General features: G+C 36.6%; 1 pseudogene; it reads right to left on the bottom strand.

The window, feature by feature from the left end:
- Window positions 1–3,776: 3,776 nt before the first annotated feature.
- Window positions 3,777–5,137, bottom strand: LOC149176388 (alpha-xylosidase 1 pseudogene; annotated as a pseudogene).
- Window positions 5,138–10,008: the final 4,871 nt, after the last annotated feature.

The raw sequence follows: 10,008 nt of genomic DNA, 5'->3' as shown, positions 1-10,008 counted from the left end.
TTGCCTTCCTCTTCAAAAAGCTTTGTCCTCAAAGATTATTGATGAAAGGGCTTGACCTCTTTTTTTGTTTCATGTTTCTTCTCATCTTAGAACTGTCATATTTGTAGATATAAGATGATATGATCCTCTAAGTGATAAAAAAATTGCCGCACTATGAAATTATCTAACCATCCGAAATCAATCTTTTTGTGGAATTTTTCGATTACTGGATCAATGTAATGAACAAGGTTTGTATACTCAAAGGAATTCTTTGTTAGCAATGTAACGAAAAAATTTAGTATACTTGGAGGAATGTTTGGATACCAATCTAACGAAGGAATTCTTTGTTAGCAATGTAATGTAAAAAGTTAGTATACTTGGAGGAATGTTTGGATACCAATCTAACGAACAAGGTTTGTATACTCAAAAGAATACTCTGATACCAATGTAACGAACAAAGTTTGTATACTCGAAGGAATGCTCTAATACTAATGTAACGAACAAGATTCATATACGCAGCAGAGTAATCTTCAAAATACTTCAAAGATGTAAACATCCATAATAGGACAGGTAATTTTATATTGAATATTATATAAGAGAATTGATATGAGATGATTATGTTAAAAATGAGGTTTTTCTTTATATACCTAGGAAGGTACCCTTTCATGAATGATCATGTCCATAGGGACATGCCTCTTTGATTAACTAATTACTATTTAATTAAATATTCCTAATTATTATTTATATATTTATATTTTATTCATAACACAAACAAATAAAGTGATTAATTAAAAACTACATATATTTTAGGTAATACATGACCCTATAATCATATGTATAATTTCTCCAAACTGCTTATGATTTTTTTTTTGGAAAATGAAAATAGTAACTTAGGTTGAAGTTGTGTGTATATGTATTTCCTCTTCAATGTTATTTTTCCTATGTTGTCAAGTTAAAAAAATTAATATACTTTCATATTTACAAAAATTTAAATGTAAAATATATATTATTGAAAACAAATTATTCTTATTAATTTATATATTAATAATATTCATTAAAAAAATTAAAAATAGAACCAGTTATATATATATATATATATATATATATATATATATATATATATATATATATATATATATATCTACACACACACACATTATTTTAAGTAATTCCATTTTTACTTCAGTTTAATCATCTTAAAAAAAGAAGAAATATATTATTAAGGTTATTAGCTAAGATAATTCCTTAATTATGGTTCTTAGCGTATTTGTTTGGAATTCATCACTATCATGTTGCAAGTAACCATTTTGTTGGACAAATGTACAATACAATATCTATTTGGCAAGTAACTAGCAATTGCACCACACGTTGCAAAGGAAACGACGTAAGGTGGAAGCATAGTGAAGAGTAGCATTGATGAAAGAAGATGTGATATGTTATGTGATTTAATTGAATCTTTAAATTATAAATATGAATTATTTTATTTTTAAAAAATAGGTTTGGGGAATTGTTTGGATGATGAAATAGGTGAAATAAATCAATACAAATGCAAACATTCTCATATCAGTAGCATTAAGTTCTCCTAGAGTTGTTGTACTACAGTAACCTATGTAAATCAATGTAGATAAGGCATAAGTTGTGTGCTAAATGGAACGATAGTTTTTCATAACTTAATAAATAAAGTTGATCTTGAAAATAGAGGTGTTTAATATTTTTGTGGGGATCGGTAGTATCGTTACAATTGCATCAAAGCAAGTGACAAATCCAAATGTAGACTATTGCAAAAGACACGATTTAAAGGGAATAACAATACTTTGAATTCTATTTTCAATTTTTCCCTTGGTTCATGTCAAATAAAATGTGTATGCAAAGTATTTTTAACACTATGGGTGTTTTAACAAGAAAAATATAGTAATTGACCAATTTTGCGAATTCTCTATTTCATTCAACTTCATATCGACCAAAATAAACTCATATTATGCAAAAGACTAAAACAAAGTATATGAATAAGGTGAGTTATAAAACTTTATTTATTTTAAATCAACATCATCAAAAACATCCATGTCAAATACTTGATCATGTGGCCCCATATTTTTTTTGGAAATATATATGGTATAATACTCTTCTACATACACTTATAGAGAAATTAACTGGGTGATGATTGTCAAATACTTTTATATAAGCAAACGATATATTGAATGAATGAAAGTTGTTTATGCGAAATATATTTTAGTGGACAAGATATAGTTAATGTGGGATGTGTTGAGTGCACTCATATAATATTTATAAATATCCACACCTGATGCATTTCAGGTAAATTATATACTACAATTGCGCCTTGAAGCTTCATCTCAGTCTTTACGTTATAAAAACACAGAATAAATAAAGATAAATAGATTGTTGTTTAACATGAAATTGCATGCAATCTTGCTTTTGAACTCTTTTTGTGCACGCTCTGGTTATCTCCCTAATCCATTATTGTTGGGAATAAAGTTAATATTGTAATGGAAGGATGACCACAATCACTGAAATATATGTAATTCAATCACAACTTCAATCACAATTGCATTGGCTCTCTATGAGAGGGCAGGTATCAGGCATATTAAGCAATATTATGGTGAAGACTTCAGGGTATTGCTGAAATTTATGGCACCCAACAATTTAAACATTTAACATAAAAGGCTTCAATAAGCGGTATTCTTGAAATCTCTATCTCGCATAATCGATATAATCGAAGTCTATAATTTTAACATGATCTTCCATACAAACACAAAATTAGTAAGAATATTGTATTTCATGTAATGATGAAAAAGGTGAAGAAGAGTAAAAGATGTGATATTTCAAAACAATAGGTTTCCAAGCATTATTCCATAAAAAAAAAAACTAATAAACATTTAGCAGAGAAACAACAAAAACATCCGCATTGTTTTTATAGGAATGTGGAGGTAACGAATAAGAAATTACAAAAATAACACCACATAGACCCAAAAGGAGATATCTTGCAAGAGCATATTTCTCAATATCTTCTAAAAGTTGTCCAACTCTATCACTCTCCATTTCACCTCAGTTCCATACGACGATAGCAACTTAACATAATGTATCGCCAAGGGTTAGATGCATCTTTAGTTAGCCTACATTTAAAACTTCCAAGAACATAACTTTTTATAGCTTAACCAAATGAAAAAAACTAAGGGAAAAAAGTCATCTACAACTAATATAGATTGATCAAACTAAAACACCATATACATTGTACTTTTTCAAGTCTAAAAGAATAAATTAGATAATGATTTAACATTGGAAATTGGAATAATGGCCATTGATTCTGGAAGTCGTTATAATCAGATGACTCAAAATACAAAATAAAAAAGGATAAGAATGATGACAACTTTAGCTATTAAGGATTTAACATGTAATAAGCTACCTTTTGATCTCTCTGTAGTGTGCAAAGTGTAAGAAAATCCAACATGTGATCCCATTACATAAGTTGGAAATTGCATTCATTTCAAGCCAAAGGCATCGAATGTGACTATATCATGAAACTGAGAGACTTCATTTGTCCAAAATGATTGAGTCTTAGGATTCAAAAAAATATGGAAAATATATTGGGCCTGGCTACACCTGTCCCAAATATGGCACACCTCCTTTCTTAATGAAATGTTGTCTCACTTGTCGTTCTAAAAAGTCCTATATGATTCATTTATGCTTATTCCTACATAACTAATGGGTATATTCAAGTGTAGGATACTCACGATTACCGTCAATGATTTATCTTCTTCATTAAGGATTATCTTTCCATACTACAGGTTATTGTGGCAAAACCCAATTGTCTTATCTTCTCTCGATGATCTCTTCTCCCATATGATCAAGCTGGAATTTTGCAGCTTCCATTTTATGAGTCTGACAACTGAGTTTCCATATGCTTCCTTCCTACCACCCAAAGAAACCAATAGACTAAATGAATTTTTTATGCTTTCCCTAGTTGTCAAACCTATTTCTTATAGTGATAATATAGTCCCCTCATATACATGGACATTGATGGTATCTAGTGGAAATTCAAGTGTCACATTTGAGCCATTTTCAATTGTTACCGAGTATGTTACATTGAAAAAATTGTACTAAGTTCCCTTTGGAAAATAGGCATCCACAGTCACTACTCCTTGCATTAAAACAGGTGAGACTAATACCCCTTTACCCAATAGGAACTGGGTGTTGATTCCTAGTGTATTATTATCCTCAGGGAATGTTAAGAACAGAGGTCTAGAAATGGGAGACCCATTAGTGTGAGCTTGAAAAGGCAATGTGTAGCTATAAGGAAGGAGTTTGTATATTAGACCTAACACCTTCTTTGTAGATGTTATGATTGATTCCCATAGGTAAAGATCTTGGTGCCTTTATTCTTGTCGAAGTGATCTCTGCAAAAGGATTAAATGAACCTAGTTGAATCCATCTATTACAAAGCTCTTCGTTTGTGTCTTGTAAAAATCCACGAATATCAGCACCTATGATTGGGATTTGGAGTATGAGAGATCATTCCAAGTTGCAGCAATGTCTCCTGTCTAATGCATGGCATGGGCACCTAACCCAACAAAGGTAGAATGCAATTATGAATGGTCTCTTATGCAGTACTGATTTCAATGCCTTATTCGGCATAATAACCCTTGATAGCCCATAGAGATTATGAGCATTTTACTCCAAGACATAATTATAGTGAACTGCATTAGTAGCAACGATGTTGATACCCAATGCTCTGTGTCCTCTAACAAAACTGATTTGATAAAGGGGTTCATCCCATCTGGTGGTGTTGGAATTGCTACAAACCAAGCATCAATTTGTCTGAATCTTTATGCAGGCAACTCCCATCATTTGGTAAGGAACATGTGATCCCACTACAGAAGTTGGAATTCATGTATATCAAGCCAAAGATATCGAATGCGAATGTATCATGAAACTGAGAGATTTCATTTGTCCAAAATGACAGAGTCTTGGAATTCATAAAATCTGGAAAATATATTAGGCCTTGTCACACCTGTCTCAAATATGGCACACCTCCTTGCTTAATGAAAATGTCGTCTCGCTTCTCGTTTTGAAAAGTATTGTATGGTTCATTTATGCTTATTCCTGCATAATTAATGGGTATATTCAAGTGTAGGATACTCATGATTATCGTCAATGATTTATCTTCTTCATTAATCATTATGTTTCCATATTGCAGGTCATTGTGGCAAAACCCAATTGTCTTATCTTCTCTTGGTAATAACTTCTCCAAATTATCGATCTTCTCTTCCATACGATCAAGTTAGAATTCCGTAGCCTCCATTTTATGAGTCTCACAACTGAGTCTCCATATGCTTCCTTACTACCACCCAAATCCACTAGCAGACTAAATGGACCTTTTATGCTTTCCCTAGTTGTCAAACCTAATTCTTGCAGTTGCAATATAGTCCACTCATATACATGGATATTGATGGTATCTAGTGGAGGTTCAAGTGTCACAGTTGAGCCATTTGTGATTGTTACCAAGTCTGTTACATTGAATAAATTGTACCAAGTATCCTTTGGAAAATACACAACGAAAGGTATTGCTCCTTGCATTAAAACAGGTGAGACTAGGACCCCTTTATCCAATAGGAACTGGGTGTTGATTCCTAGTGTATTATTATCCTTAGGGAATGTGAGGAACAAATGCCTAGCAATGGGAGACCCATTAGTGTGAGCTACAAAAGGAAATGTGTAGATATAAGGAAGGAGTTTGTATAGTAGACCTAACACCTTCGTTGCAAATGTTGTGGGTGATTCCCATAGGTAAATCTCTTAGCACCTTTTACTCTTGTCTGAGTGATCTTTGGAAAAAGGATAAAAGGAACCTAGTTGAATACATCTATTACAAATCTCTTTGTTTGTGTCTTGTAAAAATCCACAAATATCAACACCTACTGTTACACAGTAATTTGTCACCATCCCTGTTATTCCTCTTGTCGTACCTTGGAGGACCCATCCCGGGAGTTATAAGAAGTGACAAAGTCTAAAAACACTTGCATTATGTTCCCCTGAGTATGTACTCCATGTTCCCTGAAGACACCTTCTGCAGATCATCCCTAAAAAGTGCTCTTTTTCCATTGGCGCAAGTCCACAGTATCCTACCCGCGCCAATGATGGAGATCCTCAAAAGAGGGCGCGACCATTGGCGCTCTATCTTAGAGCAACAGTCGCGCCAACCAAATTTAGTCGTGCTTTTTGCCTTAATGCACGTCCGACTGTTGTTTCCTTCATTACATGGAGCTTTTCTGAGGATAGAAAATCAGTTTTTTGTCGAGCTTTATCCATCTTTATGGCTTTTGCTAAATCCGCGAAAGGTGTCCCGGTTCATCGCATCCTCCTCCCTTCTCCATCTATATAAGCTTGTCATTATGCATTGGACAAGCTAGTGCAAAGTGCGAGAGTGTTGGTGTTAGTGTTATGCTAGTGATTTGGTGATTGAGAGACAGTAGTGATGATTATTGGTCATGGAGAGAATGCTAATGAGTGCTAGAGAGGTTATGCTGCCGGAGAGGAGATGCATGTCAAGACACATATAGTTACTCACCCAGCCAGGAGAAGGGTCGACGTCAGAACAATGGTTGTAACTTTTCCTGTTTATTAATTGATGAGCGACTGCTATTATAGTTCCAATCTCATTATCTGTCATGGTGATATGTTGATTTATTTCCTTTCTGACTGAAATATAGTTGTGCCTTGGTAGTTTTTATGTTGGTATCTGTCTCTTCCCTTGCATGTGCAGGTATTCGTCATGATCTGTTGGAGCAAGGGAGCGAGGATATCAACTCTGCTTCAATCATAGCGTTGGACTCCAGGTTAGTCTTCTTGATTCACCTTTGATGCATAACTAGGAACTTGCGTAGCAGCGTGGTTTGTTTGTGGCTAGTTCTGTGACAGGCTAGTGGGATCGCCTCTGTCCGCAGAGGGGATTTACCTTACCAACAAATTGGCGACTCCACTGGGGAGGAACTCTTTGATTTCTGTCTTGCATGTTAATTTTCTTCTGCTTGCTTGAGTGCATGAGCTTCCTGAGTCAGTTTTGAGTTGATTCTTTACTGTTTGACCCATCTGAGCATTGTCAACCCGACCTGAGGTCGTATCTTTTATCTTTCTAGTTGGCAAGCTTAATTGGCGTCGTTATTTCTCTGACAGTCGCGCCAGTTGGCGCACATTGCTCAAAAGCAACTCGCGCCAATTCTGTGGTAGCGCAAGTTGCAGGTTGACAGTCGCGCCAGCTCTGTAAATTTTGCCTGTGTGTGGGTGGAAAGCTCATTCAGTCTCTTTATATATCTCTTTCGGCCTCTGGAACTGTGTTGAACCTTTGCTTGACTGGTTTTAGCCTGTATCCCTCAGCTGTTTGCTTATTTCCAGTGACTTTGCATGTCTAGCCTTCTGTGGGAAGTTTCGATCTCTTGATCATCCAGTCAGCTTGTTGATTGTTCTACACCTATCCAGTGCTTTGTTAAAGCTTGATCTTCTATACTCTGAATACTTCACTTCTAGCCTCTTTGAAGTTCACTAGTTTTGTGTTTTTCCTTGCTTGCATGGTTCATTTTGTGTTTTAGAATTGGTTCTATTTCATTGACTGAACTTGGATTGTGCATATCTCTTAGAATTTGTTTACATGCATCATGCCATCTTAAAGGAAAGAAAAACAAAAAATCTCTTGCATTATAGTAGTTAGCATTTATTGTTATTTGTTGCTATTAAAAAGAAAAAGACAAAATTTCGTTTCTTGTTATTAGCTGCATTAGGATCTTTGTTCTTTGTTGAAGTGATCATTTCGTTTGTGAAAAAGATCTCAACCCTCCTGTAGATAGAATTCATCGAATCAAATGATTTAATTTCGGCATATAGTGTGCATGTAAGAAGTTTTCGAGATATCACATACGGTAGGACCAAAAAACTGAAACATAATCAAAGATAAACTTTAAAATGAACTCAATGAACATAACAACGCATTGGAACATAACGCAAACACTCTAGAGGTCTAGGTTAGAGATGTGTTCCGGCGTCGTTAAACCTGGTAGTTTATCGTCGAGTGGTTGGGTGATTCCTCCACGGTGAAACGGTAGCTGCCAATACGGACTGTGCTCCCACGTACTGTCGAGTATATATTGGGAGACCCCTATAGGAATAAAGCCTTTATCCATAGGAAGCCGTGTCAGGCGCCCTACGATTCGCAATGCAGTGAACACAGCATTCACGAAGATCGACCACCCGTACCCTAAAAAGTATTCTGTGGTTTTGCGAAAAGTTTGGCACACCCTCTACCTAGAATTCCAGAGCAGTCACTTTTGATCCTTTTCGGACTCCCTAAACGAAAAGGTGCCTATGAGCGTCTTGTCACTTCGTGCTCATTAAATATTCGAAGGAGACTAGAGTCATCTTTTACCCTTTTCTCGACTCTTAAAAAATGAAAAGGTTAAGTTCAGTGTCTTAAAATTTTATTGGCCACGATAACATTACCCAATTAGATTTTGCGTGCGTTAGCTTGAGTAGGGTTAATTCTCGTTCAATGGCAGCCTTTCCGGTGCCAACCGGCCAAGGTGTTCCTCCTGATGGGTACCCTCGCCCATTTCCTTCTGTTGGAAATGTTGGTGTTCAGTATATCGTAACATTGTCTTTGCCTGGGTTGACCATTGGTTTACCTGTATGGTTGTTTTCAAACTCGGTGGTCTCAAGTGTGATGAATCCTGTCCCACCACCACCTCCTCCACCCGAACAACACCATGTTGATTCTAAGGTGGACCCCTTCCCTTCTTCGCCTATTGCTGCGTCCTCATCTTCTACTTCGCCTGGTGAAACCTTGGATTTCACTAACCAGGTGGCTAAGAAGAAGAAGAAGAAGACCAAAAAGAAGAAGTCTCCTAAGGGAAAGGTCGTATCTACCATGAAGCTATCAGAAGCGGAAGCTCCGGTGTCCTTGTCGATTATGCAAAGGGGACCATTTTCTTTCTGATTGTCCTGGCATTCCCAGGGTCCTAGATATATGGTCCCGTGACCCGACTCGCCCCTTGCTGTCGCAAATTGACGATACCTTACTAGTTGGTAACAGAAAAGGGAAGGTTCGTTTCCCTTGTCGACTTTGTGAAGGTAATCATCTCCTTCGCCTTTGTCCACTGATGGATGAAGCTTCCTGTCTTTTGGCAAGTCTGTCGGATTCCTTACCTCAACTACCCGCTGGATATTAGCGTCTTGTTACACCTGCAGAGCGTCTCTCCACTAACCAAGTGATCAAACATGATTCCTCTTTGGTCCAGCTTTCTCTTCCTGAACCTACCTGTGCTTCGCCTGCTCCAGACCAGTCCCTGGTCGGAACAAGTGATTTATATTCATCATCTACGCACTACTTGATCATCAAAGATGAACCACCTGAGTCCAAACCAACCGAAAGTCCACAATTCCAGCTTACAAGTAACCTGGTCTTTCAAAAGGTCCAGCTTACAAGTGACCCGGTTTTGCCTACAGAAGTTCCATCTTTAGCTGCTCCTACATCTGAATCCAAACCAGACAACAGTCAAACGGTCCGGATTACAAGTGACCCGGTTTTGCTTTCAGAACTTCCACCCCTAGATGATCCTACATCTGAATCCAAACCAGACAACAGTCAAACGGTCCGGATTACAAGTGACCCGGTTTCGCCTTCAGAAGTTACCTTCTCAGATGATGTTATCACTGCCAAGAATGACGAACCCACCGTCCAAATTCTATTCATTGACATAGACGTTAATGATCAAGTGAGCATCCCTCTCATTTCTTCACAACAGGAAGAAAGTCCATTAGAGGCATACCCGGCTGTCTATCCAGTTCCAGCTCCGAGCAACCTAGTTATTTCCTTTAATTGGGATTACCTAGTCAATCCTCGGTTACCAGCCTCCATTCCATTTCAAATTATAGTTCAAGTCTATCGCATGGTTATGGCTGGTACAATTATTGATGAAGGATCTCCTGTTAGTATCCTTTCTTCAACAGCTTGGGAAGCACTTGGTT

The sequence above is a fragment of the Pinus tabuliformis genome, chromosome 4_1, assembly GCF_031772625.1.
Source record: "Pinus tabuliformis cultivar Carrire ecotype Pingquan chromosome 4_1, CPIR1, whole genome shotgun sequence".
Classification (NCBI taxonomy): Eukaryota; Viridiplantae; Streptophyta; class Pinopsida; order Pinales; family Pinaceae; genus Pinus; species Pinus tabuliformis.
The sequence above is the reverse complement of the archived record's forward strand: the minus strand, read 5'-3'. Positions and strand labels throughout refer to the sequence as shown.